Source organism: Heterodontus francisci, chromosome 8, assembly GCF_036365525.1.
Source record: "Heterodontus francisci isolate sHetFra1 chromosome 8, sHetFra1.hap1, whole genome shotgun sequence".
Taxonomy (NCBI): Eukaryota; Metazoa; Chordata; class Chondrichthyes; order Heterodontiformes; family Heterodontidae; genus Heterodontus; species Heterodontus francisci.
The window spans coordinates 25931969-25955330 of NC_090378.1; the positions used below are offsets into that span (position 1 = coordinate 25931969).

The window sequence follows — 23362 nt, forward strand, 5'->3', positions numbered from 1 at the left end:
GGAATAGACAAAGTGACTGTCGAGTCTGACCACAAGCCACTTCAAAGCATTTTACTCAAGCTGCTACTATCTGCTTGAAAGCGTCTGCAAAGGATGTTACTCCGGTTACAGAGATATCATCTGGACGTGACATACAAGCAAGGGAAACAGATGTACATTGCCAACGTGCTGTCGAGAGTAGCACTCCTTATGAGGAAAGTAGAGGATGCTATGACAGATGTGAAATCTTCCAGATCTAACATGAAGCTGCAGCTCGACACGCTCTGGAAGTCATCATCCCAGCGAGACATTGAATCTGACAGAAACGAGTCTTGCTCAAATCAAACGAACTGCCCAACTAGATCCAACTCTACAAGTGTTGCAAAAAGTAGTGATGAAAGGATGGCCTGACAGCATCAAGGACACTCCTGTGATCATGAGAGTGTATTGGGCATACAGAGATGAATTGACAGCCCAAGATGGCATCTTGTACAAAGTCATTATCCCTAAAGATAGATTTAAGGTAAGGGGCAGGGGTTTAGAGGGGACTTGAGGAAAAAGTTTTTCACTCAGAGGGTGGTTGGAATCTGGAACGCACTGCCTGAAGAAGTGGTAGAGGCAGGAATCCTCACAACATTTAAGAAGTATTTAGTTGAGCACTTGAAACCCCATAGCATACAAGGCTACAGGCCAAGTGCTGGAAAATGTGATTAGAATAGTTAGGTGCTTGATGGCTGGCACAGACACGATGGGCCGAAGGGCTTGTTTCTGTGCTGTATACCTCAATGACGCTAAAGAGTTGAGAGATAATAAATAAAAGCCTGCTACCCGACCCAAACCTGATGGGACCCGACGACATGTGTCGGGTTCGGGTCAGATCGGGTCGCTCTTCTGGCTCTGGCTTTCAGGCTTGGGTTGGGTTGGGCCGGGTCCAGGTCAGACACACACGGTACTACCTTTTGCTCTGCTCAGCCACAGCCAGAGACAGAGAGAGAGAGAGGGTGAGATTCTGTCTGCTCCAGCAGAAGAAGAAGGACCCTGCCTAAGAACACCATCTTTAAACTGCAAGTGGGCAGTGATTGGAAGTGGCCTTGAAGTAACTACGTGAGAAATTAAACCAGGGTTTTCAACATTGAACTGTGACTGAGATACAACAAAACAAAGTCTGCAGCAGTGCATTCGCCCTCCTGAAACTTTCCAAGTTTTGTCTTCAGCTCCAAATCAGTTGTAACTGGTCCACTTGCACCAGCTGACCATGGAAATTGGGACAACTGGACCAGTTACACTGGTTTCAGTTGACCAATTGTACTTGTTCCAGTTTAAAATTATATTGGCTCCTATTGAGACCAGTTAGACTGGTTTCTGGCTCAACTCATTCCATTTGAGACCAGAATATTAACTTGCAAAAAGTGTTCATATAAGTACCACTTCTTTGGCCTCCTTATCTCGAGAGACAATGGATAAGTGCCTGGAGGTGGTCAGTGGTTTGTGAAGCAGCGCCTGGAGTGGCTATAAAGGCCAATTCTAGAGTGACAGGCTCTTCCACAGGTGCTGCAGAGAAATTTGTTTGTCGGGGCTGTTACACAGTTGGCTCTCCCCTTGCGCCTCTGTCTTTTTTCCTGCCAACTACTAAGTCTCTTCGACTCGCCACACTTTAGCCCCGTCTTTATGGCTGCCCGCCAGCTGTGGCGAACGCTGGCAACTGACTCCCACGACTTGTGATCAATGTCACAGGATTTCATGTCGCGTTTGCAGACGTCTTTAAAGCGGAGACATGGACGGCCGGTGGGTCTGATACCAGTGGCAAGCTCGCTGTACAATGAGTGTTTGGGGATCCTGCCATCTTCCATGCGGCTCACATGGCCAAGCCATTTCAAGCGCCGCTGACTCAGTAGTGTGTATAAGCTGGGGATGTTGGCCGCCTCGAGGACTTCTGTGTTGGAGATACGGTCCTGCCACCTGATGCCAAGTATTCTCCGGAGGCAGCGAAGATGGAATGAATTGAGACGTCGCTTTTGGCTGACATACGTTGTCCAGGCCTCGCTGCCATAGAGCAAGGTACTGAGGACACAGGCCTGATACACTCGGACTTTTGTGTTCCGTGTCAGTGCGCCATTTTCCCACACTCTCTCGGCCAGTCTGGACATAGCAGTGGAAGCCTTTCCCATGCGCTTGTTGATTTCTGCATCGAGAGACAGGTTACTGGTGATAGTTGAGCCTAGGTAGGTGAACTCTTGAACCACTTCCAGAGCGTGGTCGCCAATATTGATGGATGGAGCATTTCTGACGTCCTGCCCCATGATGTTCGTTTTCTTGAGGCTGATGGTTAGGCCAAATTCATTGCAGGCAGCTGCAAACCTGTCGATGAGACTCTGCAGGCACTCTTCAGTGTGAGATGTTAAAGCAGCATCGTCAGCAAAGAGGAGTTCCCTGATGAGGACTTTCCGTACTTTGGACTTCGCTCTTAGACGGGCAAGGTTGAACAACCTGCCCCTTGATCTTGTGTGGAGGAAAATTCTTTCTTCAGAGGACTTGAACGCATGTGAAAGCAGCAGGGAGAAGAAAATCCCAAAGAGTGTGGGTGCGAGAACACAGCCCTGTTTCACGCCACTCAGGATAGGAAAGGGCTCTGATGAGGAGCCACCATGTTTAATTGTGCCTTTCATATTGTCATGGAATGAGGTGATGATACTTAGTAGCTTTGGTGGGCATCCAATCTTTTCTAGTAGTCTGAAGAGACCACGTCTGCTGACGAGATCAAAGGCTTTGGTGAGATCAATGAAAGCAATGTAGAGGGGCATCTGTTGTTCATGGCATTTCTCCTGTATCTGACGAAGGGAGAACAGCATGTCAACGGTCGATCTCTCTGCACGAAAGCCACACTGTGCCTCAGGATAGACGCGCTCGGCCAGCTTATGGAGCCTGTTTAGAGCGACTCGAGCAAAGACTTTCCCCACTATGCTGAGCTGGGAGATTCCATGGTAGTTGTTGCAGTCACCGCGGTCACCTTTGTTTTTATAGAGGGTGATGATATTGGCATCGCGCATGTCCTGGGGTACTGCTCCCTCGTCCCAGCACAGGTAAAGCAGTTCATGTAGTGCTGAGAGTATAGCAGGCTTGGCACTCTTGATTATTTCAGGGGTAATGCTGTCCTTCCCAGGGGCTTTTCCGCTGGCTAGAGAATCAATGGCATCACTGAGTTCCGATTTGGTTGGCTGTATGTCCAGCTCATCCATGACTGGTAGAGGCTGGGCTGCATTGAGGGCAGTCTCAGTGACAACATTCTCCCTGGAGTACAGTTCTAGGTAATGCTCAACCCAGCGGTCCATTTGTTTGCATTGGTCAGTGATTATGTCCCCTGATTTAGATTTGAGGGGGGCGATCTTCTTGATGGTTGGCCCAAGAGCTCTCTTAATGCCATCATACATTCCTCTGATGTTTCCGGTGTCTGAGGCCAGCTGAATATGACTGCATAGGTGTTGCCAGTAGTCGTTTGTGCAGCGCCTGGCTGTTCTTTGTGCAGTGCTTCTTGCTGCTTTAAGTGCTGCGGATGTTAAATCGCTGGGGGCTTTCTTGTAGTTCAACAGTGCAATGCGCTTAGCGGCTATGACAGGTTCCAGCTCTTCATTATGAGATTGAAACCAGTCTGCATTTCTCTTCGCACTTTTGCCGTAGGTGGTCAAAGCTGACTCATAGATGGCGGCTCTGATGTGGGCCCACTTGGTCTCAGCATCCCCTGTGGGAGTGTTTTGAAGGGCTGTTACAAGTGAATTTAGAAATTTTTGTAACAGCTGTGGGTGGGAAATTCTGCTCGTGTTGATGCGCGGGTGGCCCTTCTGCTTGGAATGATGCAACTTCTTTGGTCTGAGTCTAACCTTGCTGCACACCAGGGAGTGGTCGGTGTCGCAGTCCGCACTGTGGAAGCTGTGTGTGATTTGAACACTGTTTAAGGCGGCTCGCCTTGTGACAATGAGGTCTAGCTGGTGCCAACGACGCGATCTTGGGTGCCTCCATGAAACCTGATGGCAGGGTTTAGTGTGAAAGAACGAGTTGGTGATGCAGAGGTTATGATAGGTACGCAACTCAAGCAGTCTCTACCCGTTCTTTTTCATCCTTCCAACGCCATAGCGCCCAAGGCAGGAGGGCCATGAGTCATGGTCGGCCCCAACCCTGGCATTAAAGTCCCCCAGCAGGAATAGGTGTTCGGCGTTGGGATGCTGCTAATGATGTTGTGGAGTACCTCGTAGAACTGGTCTTTAGCTTCAGGTGGGGAGCAGAGTGTTGGAGCATAGATGCTGAGTAGGTGTACTGGACCAGAGGTGGTGAGCAGTTGGATGGACAGTATGCGTTCCGAGCCATTTGAGGGAGGCTCTATCATGCTGAGCAAGGAGTTTCTGATGGCGAAGCCCACTCCATGCTGTCTTGGTTCTTCAGGATCCCTGCCCTGCCAGAAGAAGGTGTAGTCTTGCTCTGCTAGAGATCCACTCGCGGGGAGGCGAGTCTCCTGAAGTGCTGCAATGTCTACATTGAGTCTACTGAGCTCGTTGTTAATGATGGCGGTCATCCGAGAATCGTTGATTTGTGTAAGGTCTTCCGACAGGCCAGGACACATAGTTCTGACGTTCCAGCTTGCAAAGCGAAGGGCTGGTACCTTCTTTCCTTTTTTCGTGTTGTTTGGTGCGGTGTATCAGTCCACCTTTCGGGCAATGACCCTGAGCTCCAAGCATCCATTGAAGCAGGTAGACTGTGGCAGGACAGAACCTTATTGACCGGGGGCTGCCCGGTTTGAGGCGGGCGGTAGCTGTCCAGTGAGGTGCGATGACCTCTCCCACCGACAAAGGCAACCCGTGGTGCCGAGTTTCTATGCCAATTTATCTGGACTTATAACCCAGAACTGCTGCCTTCCATGTTGTTTCAGTCGCTGTGAGGCAACTATGGAGTGACCTCTCCATGGCGCATGCCTGGGCGAATGTATGGAGGTTGAGAGTTGCCCAGTCGTCAAAACCCCTCTCTCGGCCTTTCTTGTGGGGTCCAAAGGAGTGCAGAGCACGACGTTTGGCACCGGTATGGCTGCAGGAACTGCCGGAAACATGCCAAAGGTGACACATGACCGCCTATGGGGTTCCGCTCCGGATTATTTGTTAGGGTTTACTCCCTTAACCTTGGTCTCTCCTGAGACGCCCACAAGGCAGTGGGGTTGTTTGGGCCCCTACACAAGTGTCGGATGATGCCGGTGGGAGGAGGGGATGCGAGGGGGGGGTGCGAGGGGGAGCTGGGAAGGGGGCTATAAGGGGGTGGGGGGGTGCAGGGGAAGGGGGTGCGGGGGGGGGGAAGATGGTGCAGGGGGGTGGCTGGGACGGGGATGTGAGGGGGTGAGCTGAGAGGGTGGAGCAGGGAAGGGGACGGGGGGGGGGGGGGGGATGGAAGGGGGGAAGGGGGAGGGGAAGGGGGGGAAGCGGGTGCAGGTAATAAGCCATTTCCTCAGTGCCCACCATCGACATCCGGAAAGCTCATCCACGTCCTTCGGGAGGTGAAGCATCTTTTGGCAGGCTTACAAAGGTGATTATATTCATTAAGGGTTTTTTGATGTGGTTCATATAAAGGCATACAGCATTGCCGACAGTGCGCTGCAGATGTTCTCCGAGCCGTCTCCCGCAGGCACTTTGAAGTTGCAGCCGGGGAGCCGTTCGTGGATTTTTTTGGGTGTTCGGGGCACCTTTTCTCAAGACTTCCCTGGGGTCCTGCTGCTCCTTCTTCACCTCCAGTACCACTAACAAGTGAAAATTGCCCATGTGCTGTGGTCATGCAGTGAAGCTAAACCCACTCTCGACTGTTCGTTTCAAATTTTGTGATGCAGCAAAACACAGTTTACATAGCAAAAACCTAATTAAACACAGTACAGAAATCAAAAAATAAATGAACACAACAGTTAACATGCAAAAAGTTAAATTACAGCTGTAATCAAAATACAAAACTTAAACATTAATTACATTCAGACAATGGTTTCATTCCAACAAGTCAACAGAATAAATGCTTAAACAAAATACTTAACAATAGGCGATAGTAGACAAGCCGCTTTCAATCCTTGCTTCTCGAAGCTGCCTGGACATAGATGTTGTCGTCTTCGGTCCTTCTTTGATATTTTCTTCTACTCTGGCTTCTTCATCTGTGGTTCTTGTGTCTCTGTCTCTGCCTGTTCTGTGTTTCTTAGGATCTCACTGTTGTATCTTTTTTTTCAGAGCTGCCTATGTGCCAGATTGCAAATTCCATGCAGCTTGCCTTTTCTGACCTTATAACAATTGATACTTTTTCCTAACCTGATCGGCTTCCCCTGTTGCACCCCAGACTTATACCATCTTGCAACAGCACTTTCATAAAACAACATCTTTAAAAACTAATACAACAATCCTTTCAATAAAAACCTTTATCATAAATGACTTTAAACATATTTTGCAGTCTTTCCAATCAAAACATGAATTTAAATACATTTACACCTTTTTAATCAGAACATGAATTTAAACATATTTTACACCTGCCTGCAGAGCTAGGTGCAGTAATTTAGTATACAGTCCAATTCAATGGATATCACGTAGGAAGCTCTGAGAGAAAGATACAGAAGCATGGTCCTAAGAACACAGGCAGAGACAGAGACACAGGGGCTTTTTTTTAAAGCTACAGGCAGTCTTACTGGTATGATTAAGTCAATCCAGTTGGATTCCAGTTGCAGTTGAAGCAGCTATATGTTAACTGGCTCCATTTAATTCCAACTGGTTCCACTTTGCCTACCACTGGTTCCAGATGAACCAGTCGGCAAGCCAACTGGTATCAAATGTGCCCAAATGGTTCCAGTTAAAGTCGAGTTTACTGATAGAGTACACAACAGTGTGTTACAGCCAGGTGAGGAGAGGGTCTCAGGCTCCCCTCTTTCCCCTTCCTCTTATTTGACCACAACAGGGTTTATTCCTTTTAAACAGTGGTTGTGCTTACCACCTCTGTGAGTGTTTTACCTTTTTCCTTTACCGTAATTGTGAAAGAACCAATTGGACAGGTTTGCTTGAGTTTAAACAAGAAAGAGATACATTTATTATACTTGACACCCTAACCCCGATTTAACAAATACGCTACACATTCACACAAGAATCACACACACACACACAAGTAGATTCCAGGAGGGAAAATAGATTTGGTGGTTGGATTAAAGTCCAGAATAAATGGAACTTAAGTACAGTCTGTAAAATGGATGATCCAGTGGTCATTGGCTGAAGCTGTATTCTTGAAGTTCTTGGTTGGTCAAAGTGTATTTTGGTTGGCTTGCTTTGCTCAGGATTTTCCTGAAGGCAGAATCTGTAGTTGGCTCTCTTCCCCTGGTTGCTGGCTGTAGCAGTCTATAGGCTTGGAGGGTCTCCCAGTCGCAGACGGTGTTTTAACATTGATGTTTTCTGGGGAGAGAGTGAGAGACAGAGAGACAGAGACAGAGACAGAGAGAGAGAGAGAGAGAGTGAGAGAGTGACCAGGTGCTGGCGTTTTGCTGACCTACATTTCAACAGCACCAGTTCTCCTCCACTGCCTTGCCCAAGAGGACATCCTTCATGTTCTGAGTCTAGACTGAGAGTGCCAGTGTGACAAGTAAAACTTTTCAGTTGAAATTCACCTTTGTTCTTTGTTTTGCAACATATTCTGAATGGTTGAATATCCTATATTGATATGCATTTGAGAGAAAGCACACGAACAGTGAAAAAATGCTTAACAGAGGGAAATCCTAGGACTGTCCTGTTATTCAAAGAAGGAGGGATGCTCTGGATTAAAAGTTCTGAATTATAGACATATAGGCATAGAGTTTTTCACTATTGTGCTTGCCTGTCCGCACTGACTATTAAAATCAATAAATGGAAAAACGGAGGCGAGTGTGTGCGGAAAAATAAAAACTTCCATTTATACAGCGTTTTTCACAACCACCGGACATCTCAAAGCAATTTATGGCCAATTAAGTACTTTTTGAAATGTAATCATTGATGTCATGTATGAAACGTGCCAGCTAGTATGCGCACAGCAAACTCCCACAAACACTGATGTGACGATGACCAGGTAATCTGTTTTTATGATATTGATTGAGGAATAAATATTGGCCAGGACACCAGGGATAACTCTTCTTCAAAATCAATCCATGGGATCTTTTATATCCACATGAACAGGCAGATGGGGCCTTGGTTTAATGTCTTATCCAAAAGACAGCACCTCCAACAGTGCAGCACCCTCTCAGTACTGCACTGGTGTGCCAGCCTTGATGTTTGTACTCAAGCCCCAGAGTGGGACTTGAACCCAAACCTGGTGACTCACAGGCATGAGTGCCACCAATTGAGCCACAGCTGACACTCAAGATGTAGAAGCCACTGGCTGTTGGTTAAGCAGGTGTTTTTTGGATAGCATAGGTGCTGCTTGAGATATTGTTGAAGAAGGAAAGATGCAAGTTTTTCTTAAGTATTGTGTTTATAGTCCTCACTATAAAATCCCACAGTTTATCTGATTATTCAATATTTTAGTTAAGTTTGCTATATTTAATCTTTCTCCAGGTAAGCATTGAAAATAATTTATATTAAATTTGCTCAAAACATTGTATTTTTAAACTATAACTGTGCAGGGGCCATAAATTATACTGTAAACCAGATTATTTGTGTTTTGGTTTGCTGAAAAATTGCTTAATTTGAAATTGTCTGCTTTCTGTAATGGTGTGCTGGATTTGACTTTTATGCAAAAATAATTAAAAAAAACATGCAGCTGACTCTCATGCCTAATACTTAGAGAATGAAATAGAAAGGAGAAAAAACAAAAAGAGATGTGGTGTACTAAAACAAAAGTAATAAAATAACTGCAGAAAAACAAAACACTGAACATCTGTAAAAAAACATCCATTTGCCTGACCCCCCCCCCCTCCCCCCCTCCCCCTTCAGATTATTGAACTCCAGGCAGCATCACAGCTGAGCTAAATTTTGTCCAGTAAGGATCTTTGGACACCAATTGAGTGGGAATCCCTGAAATATTTTTCTCTTCCCCTTAGTAAGGGAAAAATTTGCAGCTTCCCAAATGCCTTAATTACCCAAGTCATCGAAAAAGTTCTTTAATGGAAATCTGTATTGCTACTACAACTGTACAGGACTTTGGGGAGACCACACCGAGAGCACTGCGTACAATTTGGTCTGCTTATTGTCATGAAGACCCACACCTACCAAGAATGAGGCATATTAATTTCATCACGTGGACATTAATTTTAAACTGTTCCTGGAGTGAAGAGATGACTTGTTTAAAGAGATCAGCAGTGACTGGAAAGCATTTGCATACTAAGAGACAGTGCTTGGAGAGATAATGGGAACTGCTCACTGATTCAATTAACAGAGATTGATCTGGGCAATGGTGATCCGCATCCTATCGGTGTAAGGGACAGCACTACATCCCCTCACTGAGAACTTTGAAAGCCACAAACCGCGGGAGCGGTTGTTCCCAAAATGGCCAACTTGGAGTTTTGCTAGAGGAATTTAAAAGTTCTCTCCCACTCTCCATAAAGACACATGTAGAGGAACAGAAGGTTCATAGAACCCAGCAAGCAGCAGTGCTGGCCAATCAGTTTGCTCTCATTTATAAGTTGGTTCCCCAGGGGTAAATCTTTCCAAGTCAACCCCACAAATCCAACAACGACAAAGAGTGAGAAGGTGATAGAAGCCCAAGCAGTCCTGGGAGGGAAAATCAGGAGATACAGTGGGCTCTCCTCCAGCCAAAAAGGAAGGTGCTGTAAGTAGAAGCCTCTGTGCTTCCATTGTAATAAAGCAGGGCATCTAAGAGCTGATTGCTGGAAACTAAAGGAAAACCTGTAGGGTCAATCAGGGCACACCTGCTCAGTGAAGAAGGGACCCTGATGGAAAGCACAGCAGAACAAGCTGTGGCTTTAACTGCAGTAAGAGTAAGACCCTGGCAGCCTACCCAAGCAAGTGCAGAAAAATTTAATAGGATTCTTGAAGGTTACTGGGGTTTTGTGTCTGAAGGGAGAGTAACCCCATACCCCTCGAGTGGGGCAAGTAAGCCCATAGTGATTCTCAGGGACACAGGGGCCACTGCTGTTTCACTGGGAAAAGGCCTGACCTTTCCCCCAGAGAGTGCAGTAAACCCCAGAATGGTGGTGAATGGTATTGGAGGGCAGTGTATGCCTGTACCTTTACACCGCTTGGAGCGCGACCTAGTTTCAGGACTGGTGACTATAAGGATTGTCCTTAGTTTGCCTGTGGACAGGGTTGGCCTGCTCCTAGGTAATGATCTGGCGGGGACGAAGGTGGTAGCTTCCCCAGTAGTGAAAGAGAGAGTGCCGGATGTCAGAGAGACAGGGCCGTGGCAGGAAACAGTCTTCTGCCGTTTCCCTAAATGTATAGTGAATCAGGCCATGATCAAACAGCTCCCCTAGAGGAGACTGCATTGGCACTGCAGGTAGATGACCATGAGATATGTCTGTCTGAGACTTTCTTTGGAAAGTTAGAAGACCCAGGGAATGAGTTAAATGGATCTTCCCTAGCTGAGGCTCAGCGAGCTGACCCAGTACTGAGAGAGTTAGCACAGACTGCCCAATCTGAAATTGAAGCAGAGGGAGTCACTGATTGCCACTATCTAAATAATGAGGTACTGAGGAGGAAGTGGAGTTCTCCTCACAGACCTGAGAGCAAGGAGTGGAGAGTGGTTCACTAGTTAGTGGTGCCACAGAGGTACCGGAGAGAAATGTTAAGAACACCCCACTCTTAATGGCTGTGGCAGTGGCTGTGCATGCATAAGACAACAGTTTGACTGGCCAAAACTCCACAAATATGCGGTGGAGTACTGTAGGAGTTGCCACATAGAAACATAGAAAAATAGGAGCAGGAGTAGGCCATTCAGCCCTTCGAGCCTGCTCCGCCATTCAATATGCTCATGGCTGATCATCCAAACTCAGTAACCTGTTCCCGCTTTCTCCCCGTATCCTTTGATCCCATTAGCCCTAAGAACTATATCTAACTCTTTCTTGAATATATTTAATTATTTGGCCTCAACTGCTTTCCGTGGTAGAGAATTCCACAGGCTCACCACTCTCTGGGTGAAGAAATCTCTCCTCATCTCAGTCCTAAATGGCTTACCCCTTTATCCTTAGACTGTGACCCCTAGTCCTGGACTCCCCCACCATCGGGAACATCCTTCCGGCATCTAGTCTGTCCAGTCCTGTTAGAATTTTACAGGTTTCTATGAGATCCCGTCTCAATCTTCTAAACTCCAGCAAATACAAACCTAATCGACCCAATCTCTCTTCATACGTCAGTCCTGCCATCCCAGGAATCAGTCTGGTGAACCTTTGCTGCACTCCCTCCATAGTAAGAATATCCTTCTTCAGCTAAGGAGACCAAAACTGCACACAATATTCCAGATGTGGTCTCACCAAGGCCTTGTATAATTGCAGCAAGACATCCTTGCTGCTGTACTAGAATCCTCCAATTATGAAGGCCAACATACCATTCACCTTCTTAACTGCCTGCTGCACCTGCATGCTTACTTTCAGCGACTGGTGCACAAGGACACCCAGGTCGCCATGCACCTCTCCTTTTCCGAATATTTTGCCATTCAGATAATCTGCCTTTCTGTTTTTGCCGCCAAAGTGGATAACCTCACATTTATCCACATCATACTGCATCTGCCATGTATTTGCCCACTCACTCAACCTGTCCAAATCACACTGGAGCTTCTCTGCATCCTCCTCACAGCTTTGTGTCATCTACAAATTTGGATATATTACATTTAACTCCCTCATCTATATCATTAATATATATTGTGAATAGCTGGGGGTCTAGCACCGACCCCTGCGGTACCCCACTAGTCACTGCCTGCCACTCAGAAAAAGACCCATTTATTCCTATTCTCTGTTTCCTGTCTGTCAACCAATTCTCAATCCATGCCAGTATATTACCCCCAATCCCATGTGCTTTAATTTTTCACTCTAATCTCTTATGCGGGACCTTATTGAAAGCCTTCTGAAAGTCCAAATACACCACATCCACTGATTCTCCCTTAGCGATGCCTCACCTAGTCGAAGTGTCGCAGGGGAATGCAGTAGAATCTGGACAAATACCTGCAAGCAGGAGTGTCCCAAAGGACAAAGGGAAGATTAGCAAAGAATCTCCCCCAGCAGTCTTACTGAAGTCCATGTAGACTACATCAACTGCTTTACCCTCATCTACACATCTAGCCACCGCCTCGAAAAATTCAATCAAGTTAGTTAGTCACGATCTCCCCTGACAAAGCTATGCTGACTATCCCTGATTAATCCCTGCCTCTCCAAGTGAATATTAATCCTGTCCTGTCCATGTAAGAGACAGGACTACACCCACCAAGAGCTTTGAAAGTCACAAACCGCAGGAGCGGTTGTTCCCAAATAAGAGGTTAGTCACATGACTAACCTGCTGGCCAACTTAGAGTTTTGAATTGTGCTCACAGGACAGTTTGAAGACAGAGACTGCAGATTGCAACCAAACTTAGAACAACAGCCTCTCTCCTGTCTGGCTCTCTCTCTCCCACTAAGTTCCAGATCCAATGAAGTTATTTAAACCGCAACAGAGAAAAGACTCCAACATCAAAACAGGTTTTAAGACGTGTACTGGGCCTCAACGAGACAGCAAGGCTTACCGGCAACCAAAGACTCTACATCGAACTCAAAGGACCGTTAATAGAAACCCTGCTATTGCCTCAAACTTGTCTCCTTCATTTTTTCTACATTTTCTGTCTCTATCTGCATTGTGTTTATCGCGTATGCATGCTAGCGTGGTCGTGTCGCATATTCGCAGTCGTTAACCGAATTAGAGTTTAAGACTAATAAACTTCCACCTTTTATGTTTAAATCTAAGAAAACCTGTCTGATTGATTTCTTTGCCTTACAATTGGAAAGCAGCGAACAAGGATTCACGAAGGGAGAACTAAAAAAACATGTTTTTAAAATAATTAAATCCTGTTCTGGTTAAACCAGGCAAAGGCTGAGAGGGAACCCCCTAGATCCCTTTCTCACCTGGTCGTAACGTAATTTAAGGAGGGATATACTTGCATTGGAAGCATTCAGAGAAGGCTCACTCGGTTGATTCCTGAGATGAAGGAGTTGCCTAATGACGAAAGTTTGAGCAGGTTGGGCCTATACTCATTGGAATCTAGAAGAATGAGAGATGATCTTATTGAAACATACACGATTCTGAGGAATCTTTATGGGGTAGATGCTTAGAAGATGTTTCTGCTCGCGGGGGAATCTAGGACTAGGGGGCACAGTTTTAGAATAAGGGGCCTCCCATTTAAATCAGAGATGAGGAGGAATTTCTTCTCTGAGGGGGTCATTAATCGTTGGAATTTTCTACCCCAGACAGCAGTGGAGGCTGAGTCATTGAATATATTCAAGGCTGAGTTAGACAGATTTTTGATCTACAAGTAAGTTGTGGGGGGCAGGCCAAAAGTGCAGTTGAGGCCACAATCAGATCAGCCATGATCCTATTGAATGGTGCAGCAGTATCCTGGGGCCAAATGGTCTACTCCTGCTCCTATTTCTTATGTTCTCTGTTGCTAAAGATAACCATGTCAAAACATAAGCCAATTTGAATCTAGCTGATGCACGTTTAATTCATGGCTGCAGATCAGGTTCTAATTAGATCAACTAATGAAAAACAAACTGCTTAAATTTCACAAGTCTTCTGTTCTATTGCAGTGGGGTTTCCCACCATACAGATTTAGCACTTAAAGCTAAACTGTTCTATATTGGTCAAAAAATGTTTGGTCCAAATCTATTTGTGAGCACTTAATTCTCTAATAATAGCTTTACCTTTGAATTTTCTCAGTTACAGCAACGTCAGATGTTAATTTTAATCTTACTTAAAAAAAAACTCACTCACTGGGCTAACTGCCCAGTTGGACCCATTTCTCATTCAATCACTCATGAATTTCACAGGGTTTGTGCAGCTGAAGCAAAATGTCTCCATCTTAGATATTTTCCATTCTGTGTCATGTGATGGGTCCATTTATTTTATTAGCTTTATTTCATATCCTGTGATACGTCATTCTTCCCAGTGAACAAGAAAGACGGAATATGGAATATGTTTGTGAGCTGAAGGAACATGCTGAAAACTGAATACCGATAGGGCCTGGATTTTGAAGTAGTAATGACAGCGGAACTATCAATATTCACAGTCATTACTCCACTAAAAGAGACTTTGGGAATCCACTTGTGCAGAATAATGCAGAAATCCAGAAGTTGCTGTCAGTGATTCTATGCTTCTCCAGAGAGTGCGCTGTTGAGGCACCCCCTCAGACTGCAATTAATGGGAAATCAATTGAATTGACAAGAGCGTCTTTTGGACTCGCTGTAAAAACCCTTGAAAAGTTGCACCTTGATGAATGAGGTGTAACTGGGATTTTAACAGTACACTGACTTCATAGTTACCGCTCACCCGCCTCACTGGTCCTGAGAAGATAATTATATATTTGTGGAATGCCAAATTTCTCCATTATGATAGAACAAATTCCACATATTTTTAAAATAAGTTGTTTTAAGTTTCTTTATTTTTGCTTCATCTTAATCTAATCCTCATTTATTTTGTTATCTGAAAGTTTAAAGTAAAAGTGAAGTATATTAAGTGCTTTTAAAATTCCTGTTTTGCTTTCTGTGAATGCTTCAATGTGATTGACTGCTTATTGGCTATCTCTTGCAGGTGAGGATGATTGTCCTCCGTGAGTCTGAAGATGGCTGATGAATCCGATTCGGGATCTACAGACTTTATGGCATGTAAGGAGTTTGTTGCCATGTGGGATGTCTGATCATGTATTATTAGTCTGGGTCATGGCTTGTTCTTTGCACCGCTCTCACCTTTTCTCTTCATTTTGTCGTCGTTGGGTTTCAAAATGCTGGGATCCTTCCCACAAACTCTGCCTCCATCTAGTTAGGTCCAGGACAATGGTCTCCCAGGAGTTGATATCAATCTTGCATTTCTTCATGTTGACCTTCAGCACATCCTTTGAAGTGCTTCTTAAAATTGAAGCCAAGCTATCATGCGGTCATGATCCCTACCTTACAGTACGGGGCTGAAACATGGACAACGTACAGGAGACATCTCAAAATACTGAGTCATTTCATCAACACTGCCTGCGGAAGATCCTACATATCAAGTGGGAGGACAGTGTTCTCTCACAAGCAGGTACCACAAGCATCGAGGATATGATTATCTGCCATCAGCTTTGTTGGTTGGTCATATAATTCAAATATCAGTTACCAGGCTCCTAAAGCAGGTCTTCTTCTCCCTGCTCAGTCAGGTCAGACGCACCTGAGAAGGACAAAAGAAGCGCTTCAAGGATGTGCTGAAAGCCAACATGAAGAAATGCAACATTGATTGGCTGCTTACCTTATTGCTGACACAACTGCTGCTGAACACCAAGACATCCCATTGACTTGGCACCAGATTTAAACTGCCATTGGGAGAAGCATAAACTATGCCTCAGAAATTGCTACATCATTGTGGGCAGCTTTCTTCAAAGTCAGTGGCTAGCACCATTACTTCGCTGCTGACTACAAAATCTGGGCCAATATTTCAACTGGTAGTTAAATTCCTTTGAAGGTGATTGAATATTTTTATTAATTACATACAAATTCTTTCCATCCTAGTTAACAATCATCCCTCGTGGAACACACATGTATGTGTGTTTTTCTGTGTTCAAGGTTACAATAAGATACAGGGCTGGATTATACAAGCGCTCCACGGCAGCTTGCTGTGAGAGCGGCAGCCTTCCGACATGGAAGTGCCACCGCACAGCCCCCGTGCTATTACGTGCAGGACTGATTTAAATAGAGAGGGCGGAGCGACTGTCCATAGAGGGGGTGGCCAACATGTCCCCGGCAATGGCGTCGGGTGCCACTGTGCAGGCGCCGGCACCATTTTTAAAAGGCTTCAAGTCCTTCAGTAACATTTTAAAATTTAAATGTCCCGATCTCCAGGAAATAAAAATAAAATGTTGTTTCTACTCTAAACGACGTCTCCCGCCAGTCAATGGGTAACTTATATATAAATTTGATCTTCCCCCCCCTACCATAATAAACTTTTATTACTATCCTGAACTTTCCTCCACGAAATTTGTTCCCTTTGACCCTCGACCCCTTCCCACCATCCCACAGTCAATACAAACTGTTTTTCTTGCTCCCCCACCCCTCCCACCCTCCCCACCAGGTCCTCGCCTTGGAACTCCATACGGAACGCGAGCTGCGTTCGGCAGCTGTAAAATTGGCATGGGACGGCCGCCGCCTGCAGGTAAGTTAATTTAAATCTCATTATTGTTCATCTGAATATGTAGATGAAGGCCTCACTGCCAGGTCGAGGCGGGCCTCTCCCCGCTGCCGCGACCCACGGCGTCGAGGGGCTGGTAAAATTCAGCCCACAGTTTTTAGTACTCACTTGTATTTTAAAACCCAATAAAATCTAAAAAACGCACAGAGCACCCATTGGCATCTGAAAAGATAGAAGACAAATAAATCTTCAAACCTGGACCTTTCATCAGAATAATTCACTAATACTGGCGAATTCTTCTTTGGCCTCCTTATCTCGAGAGACAATGGATAAGCGCCTGGAGGTGGTCAGTGGTTAACAGAGATAACATAGAAAATTAGACAGTAATTTGTGTGCCACAAATCTGAAAATAGACTACATTTTTAATTATAACATATAAAAATATATTTTAATTATAATTCAACTTAAGTCTTGTGTTTGTGAGGAGGAGGAAGTGGAGTTTATAAAAGGAGGTTCAAAAGAGTTTGTGTTTGCTGAAACTCACTCAGACCAGAAGGGATTCATTTGATGTGACTTGTAGTTGAAGGAAATACATTGACCCTGGTGGTGGAAGGAAAAAACTATATTGAAAGAGAGAAAGAAAAACTCAACCTGCAAGACATATGGTGAGTGAGCACTTAGGAGCTGGTGAGAAGGGAAGGTTGATGTGTCTCTGAACTGATGGGGATTATTTATTTGAAATAAAACGTACCTTTTTTATGCATCAAGGTGAAGAAAAGCAGAATAGAAGTGGGAGGAATCCCAAGTTGCGGAGGTTTGGAATGTGGCTTTGAAAGCAGCAGCGGTTGCTGATGGCTGGAGCTGGCAGCATTGTCCCGGCGCTGGTGAGGAGATGGAGGACAGAAAGGGAACAATAATAACATTAATAATAATAATAATAATAATAACGATGTTAAGAGGCTGCTGTGCCCTGGAGTGGCCCCGTTGCCGGGGTGACGAGGCCAAGGCCAGGCCCCGCTGAGGGCGGCAAGGCCTCGGCCTGGGGTGAAGGCATTTCCGCGTCGGATGCATCCGCACTCGGCGGCATTTCACTCAGTGCATTTCCCACGGTAAGACCCGGTCTCCCTATCCTGCCCGGCCAGAGCCGGTAGCCCGCGCCCAACCCCACACCTGGGCCCAGGTAAACGCACACCTGGGCCTCCTGAGGGAGGGAAAGAATCCCCGAGGCAGGGCATCAAACAGGTACTCACTGCTGCCGGGATTAAACCCATCCCCAGTGTTTATTACTCAGTCAATTGTAACCTTTGCTCCTTCAGATAAACCCAGCCCTGAAAGGAGAAGGGCTTTCTTTCGCTTTTGGGAGAGAAGGTGACTTCGATCGGATCAAGTCTTGCTGCTGTAGGTTGGTGGAGAGGTGAAATACACTGAGAAGAGAAAAGGCTAATGTGTTGGGGTTTTTTAAATTAGCAATTAAGGACGCGAACAGAACTATCCAGTGATTGTGGAGCTTTTTTAAAAAAAAAATGGGAAGCTAAAGTGAAGGACCATAGGGGAGTAGGTAAATCAGTTAATCATCTTAAAGCAAATCAAGTCTGGATTGTAGACTAAAGATTGTAGATGAAGGGAAAGATTGAGGGAGGGCAGGAGTTAAACTGCTTTCGTGGTACCTACAGTAATGAGTTGACTTCAACGCCCTGAAGGTTGCAGATATTCATTATAAATATCACGTGCAAAATATGGAAGGTGGCATTTTTAGTTAAATTGAATTTAGCATGGTTTGACTACTTTAATTGCTTTATCTGTACTGGCTTGTCTCATAACAGTAGAGGCATCAATCTGTTTTGGTATCATTCTTATATATTATGGATATCAGCTCTTTTTGCTATACAATTCCATTGCTTTTGGAATCTTTTAAAATGGGATTTGAGTGCCACTGGCAAGGTGAACATTTATTGTACATTCCTTATTGCCCTTGATAAGGTGGTGGTGAACAGCTTTCTTGAACTGCTGCAGTCCGTGTGTAGGTACAGCTGCACTGCTGGAAGGTGTGTGTGGTAAAACTGTTTAGTGTGCGATGCAGAATGTATGAGGTTATTCATAATGCATACCAGCATCAGTTGCGTGTTTAATTACCACTCCTGCAGGCTAAGCACTGCTGACAGCTGACATGGTGGACTACAGCGTTAGAATACAACTGCGTGCCTCTGATTCCTAATGTAGCAATTTCCTGATTTCAGCGAGTTTGTTCACACGAGACTCTTAAAATTGGCACACAGATCAAAAATCAATGCTGTGTTTGCACACCTTTTTCAGATAGCGCGCACGTTTCCTGTATCTCTCTGATAACAAAGAAACTGTTGTTAAAGTTATCTTGTATGATGTAATGTATCATTTCCACAATTGTGCCATTAGAAGTTACCCTGTAGCTGTTAGCCAGGCTGCATGTCTTAATGGTACATCATCAAATGGGAACAAGAAAGAATAAGAGAGTGACAACTTGTAGGTGGGCTGGTACAGTTCAAGATTTCAGTTCCCCTTCACATTTTTGGTATTATATTTTTGCTAGTTATCGTGCAGACATTAGGATTTTAGTATTTAATCTGAGTAATTGTAGCAGGCTTACTCGGCTGAGTCTTCAAATTTGTACCTTTTCAAGTCTGTTCCACATGAATCCTGACATAGTAATGTATTTACTGTATTAGTTGGCTGCATTGCTTGGTAGCCTCACAGCCTAACAGTGGGTCAAGACTACTGTATTAGATCTCGGAAACCAGAATTCTAACACAACCTCGACGGATGGGAGGAAAATCTCTTCACTCAATCGTTCAGCAAAGTGAATTGAATTTGGGAATTTCAACCCAATTTCAAGTGGGTTTGAGTCCTGTGTACAAAACTTTTTTTTTTTAAAAGCATGAGGTTGTTGCTATGACATAGTAGTAGATACCTTTTCTGAGGATCAAGTTGAAGCATATTGCTGGGATGGAATATGGGAAGCTTTATTAATTGATTTTAAAGTTTTCTGTCATCATGTTGCACTCTAGATTTCTGATGAATGGTCTGTCAAAGTAGGCTGAAAATTACTGTTGCGTTCATTTGAAGAAGAGGCATGTCTTGATGGTTGGAAATCTAGGTAACCTATAGTTATTGGGTCTTTGGAAGGATATTAAGTAGTAACAGGAATTTAGCTGTATGTTTCTTGAGCTACGTTTGGATTTTCTTATCAAACATGCAGAAATCTGAAGAATTAAAATTTTTCCATTTGATTACCATTCGCTGTATGAGCACCACTCTGATTTTTTTGATATTTATAAATCGGTCCGCTTAACATAATCTGACATTTTAATACCCTGTGAGTGGGATTGGGAAGGTGCTTGTTTATGTGTGTCTCTTCTTACTATGGCTTTTTTTCTCCACCTGCCTATTTGTCTTGAAGAGCTTGACTTGTGTACTCAAAGCTGGTGAGATATACGGAACCAGAACTGCTGAGATACTGGTGGCATTCAAAGTCTTGGTTATTTTATCCTGCTCAATCTCCAGGACAACGGTGTAGCTGTTCAACTCCTACTAATCAATACTCAGGTAACAAGTTTACTATTACACAATACTTTAACTTTTTAGCATGACAGATTCAAAGCATTTAAATTTCTCTGTTCCCTGTTCTTTCTTAGCCTCAAGGCCCAGCCTCTCAAAAAATTGCCATTTTCACCCTTGGATCAGTAATCCAGCTCAAAACAATTCACCACAAATAACGATCGCTAGAGATGGGCCTTTCACGAGATTTGCTTTGGACCTTTGTGGTCTGCTTAGTCTATGTAAATTAGGCACCACTTTCCTCCTCTATTTACTTCTGGAACAGTTTTTTAAGTTACTGTAGTAAAGAGAAGAAACTGACAGTTTTGATGAATACTTTAAAAGCACGTTATGATTCGTGGTGACACGTGAAACCTAGTTTTAGACTCAATGGAATCTTGCTGTGTAATTTACACTCCGTTACTGTAAAATTTTGTGCGCCAGTTGCTTACTCGTTCCAGATTATAAGGAACTGACCGATTGCATGAAGGAGTGCCTTGGTTTTTTTTTAATAGGACTCTTATCCTGATTGCTCCATAGAATGTTGAAGAGCTTGCAATGCTGAGTTATAATGGCAGTTCCTGATTAGCAAGCAGAGCCCGGTGTGCATGCATAATGTGCATGTGTAGCTCTCTGTGCATAAATGTGCTCAGGCCTGCTTGCCAGTAAAAATGTTTTAATATTAGATCAGAGCTGACTGAACAGTTAAATTTTTGCTTGTGTTAGCCAACTTAAATTGACTTCCAAAATGTGTCAACTGGGAACATTTTTTAAGTTTGCTTCGCACCAGAGATGGTTGCACTGCAGCTGGTAGGGCAGTTGATGCAAAATCTAGAGTGTGAGAAAAAAAGTCATATAACTGCATTAAGTTTTTCAGTCTATGGTAGGATGGAGGCAGAGCGACTTACAGTGTGCAGGATTAACAACTGTTCATTGACTGTAAAGTTATCATGAGATAAATATTAACAGCAACTGTGGGGAAGGAATCCAGATAGCTGTTCCTGGGTCAAAGTAAGGAGTATATCAGTGTAATTTTAATTGGATAATGGACTAAAAGTAAATAGAAATTGAACTTTTTTTTAACGAAACAAGTGGGGTACTCAATTGCTTCACATAATGAAGGAATATCTTATCCACTTTGGAGGGCGGATATGTTGTGATGTGAATGTCCTTTTGGATGATCAACTTTGTTAGGTAAATGTCCTTGACCAGCATTTGCTTGTAATTTTTGTCTGAATTATTTCTACTAATTGCCCTAACTTTAACCAAAGTAAATGAATTCTGGTCAACTTTAATTAATTTTAAGTCCTATTTACATTTAAATTAGCTTTGGAGCTAACATGGCCCTGTGATGTAAACATGTTTCTTGCAATAAATATTTGTAGTTTTAGCTGGAATTACATGGACTGACAGTGTGATGCTTTTCCTCATGTGGAAGAGATAAGAAGTGTACAGCAGACAGCTGATAAGACTTTCAATACATAACCCAGTATTACATTGTATATTGTAAATGCAGAAGCATGCTACTGCTATTCACTGAATGCAACAACATGTAAATTGTGGCTCGGGAGAATTCAAGGTTGCTGATGGAAACTTCAGTCTGCTACAAAAACAAAGAAATAAATTGCATTTATATAGTGTCTCTCACAACCTCAGGATGTCTCAAAGTGCTTTACAGCCAATAACCTACTTTTGAAGTGTAGTCACTGTTGTCACGCACATTGAACGTTCACAGACTAACTCTGAAGAGTTATGAAAAGATGGACTTTGTCTTTAAAAAAAAAACGTTATTTTAAAAAGTGAACAATGGTCCAAAATGACTGCCGAAAATCCCAGATATGGAGATAACCATCCTCGGGGATACTGGTTGTTTTCAGATCCTACTGGCAGCCAAACCAACAGAAATGCCACTGGAAAGCAGAACAAATACCATGGTTATTAGTAAAAGGGCTTACTGGCAAATGCTTGAAAGTTCCCTTCGTTAAAATCTACTTGCAGAGTAAGTTGGTCACTGGGGTGGTGACAGTTGGAATCATTCTGAGCTTACCCATGCAGGGGAGACCTATTGCTGGGCAGTGACCAGGCAGGAAGCACATTATTGTACCCAGAGGGTCCAGAGCAGTCCATGGAGACTGGAGAAACTGAGAGGACAAAAAAGTGCTCAGTACAACTGCAGAGGGCTGGGAAAGTCCCAAAAATGCCATAGAGGGCAGTAGAGCCAGAATAATCTAAAAGGGCCCAGATAGAGCAAAAAAGGTTTAAAGAAGCTACGATAAAAGCAGAAAAAACTAAAAGAAAAGCAATCGAGACATGGTTAGCTGAAACCTTTTTTAAAGATTTAAATGGGGATGAGGAAAGTCCCCAAACAGGAAAGCCAAGAATGAAGGAGATGCTTCACCTAGTTGAAGTGCCACAGGGGAGTGCAGTGGAAGCTGGACAACCACTTGTGAGCAGTGGTGTCTCAGAGGACATGGGGCAGGTTAGAGAAATAGTTATCTCTGAAATAAAAGGAAAAGGGAAGGTAACATGCCCTAAAGTGAACCACACTTGTGAAAATCAAAAGAGAACTAAAATTGAGGTCAGCATGGATCTACCCACTGAAGAATCACACAATCAGGTTCCAACTCCAAAACTAATCAAACCCGACAATTTAGTCAGAACCCAGCCAGAATAAGTGGCAGGAAGAAATCCCAGATGCCTTGCTGGGGCTAAAAAAAACAATGTATCACCCACTATCACTCTAGAAATAAGAACTATCAGTGTGCCAGAACCTGAATGGTTAACACCATGTATTGTGGAAGCATTAGTCAAGAGAGTAAAGCTTGTGCAAACAGAGAATCTTGCCACAAGCAGTAACATAAATTTGCATAATACAAGCTTCACCAATAATCCCATGGTCCTGGAGATTAACAACTCTAAAGTAGTACAAACTGGCATGAGAAACTACAACCCCAGTTGACAACATGTAACCAAAAGAAATGCAATTTTTTGATGGTACCTTATCTAAGGAAGGATGCTGAGAAAAAAAAGTGGGCTGGAAGGCTGAGCAGTGAATGAAATAAATGTGTAAAGTGATGTAACCTGAAACTGTCTTACTGTTTCTTTATTCCTTTTTCTAAACCCCCAAAAAACAAGCAAGATAAAAATGAAATCCAAGGAATTTCATTTTTTTTCCTTTTTGGGGAAGGTGTCTCTCTCATTGGAAGTGCAATGATACAACATTCACGGACTAACTTTGAAGAGTTACGAAAAAATGCATTTTGTCTTTTTAAAAAAAAGAACCTTTATTTTAAAAAGTGAACAATGGTCTAAAATGGCTGCTGAAGAAAAAGGGGGTTAGCCTTTTGTGTATTCAGTCTGACAAAGGACAAATCTTCAAAGTCAAAAGGTGTTGATGAAACCCATCTTGCACCTATCCTGAAAAGAATTCGAGAATTGAATTGTCATCTTCTAAAACAAAGGCGGTATGAAGTAGCCACATCCTGGGTCATTGTGTGATCACCATGGGA

At 43.9% G+C, this 23362-nt stretch overlaps 1 protein-coding gene and 1 long non-coding RNA gene across 15 annotated transcripts in view; one reads left to right on the plus strand and one right to left on the minus strand.

Moving 5' to 3' along the window:
- Positions 1 to 14581: 14581 nt before the first annotated feature.
- Positions 14582 to 17605, minus strand: LOC137372714 (uncharacterized). 2 transcript variants are annotated; one of them, XR_010975482.1, is made up of 5 exons: positions 17534 to 17605; positions 17035 to 17164; positions 16828 to 16883; positions 16539 to 16620; positions 14582 to 15329 (listed from the first exon to the last, which is right to left on the minus strand). It is a non-coding gene; the product is annotated as an uncharacterized lncRNA (long non-coding RNA). The 2 variants fall into 2 exon arrangements; XR_010975483.1 differs by lacking the exon at positions 16828 to 16883.
- Positions 16801 to 23362, plus strand: part of tlcd4a (TLC domain containing 4a) — a 68564-nt gene continuing 62002 nt past the window's right edge. For 2 of the 13 annotated variants that reach the window (XR_010975481.1, XM_068036835.1), the window contains exons 1-4: positions 16956 to 17167; positions 17600 to 17681; positions 19325 to 19413; positions 19717 to 19862. The gene's annotated coding sequence lies outside the window, so the exon portion shown is untranslated. The other 11 variants (XM_068036836.1, XM_068036842.1, XM_068036840.1 and 8 more) reach the window with 11 other exon arrangements.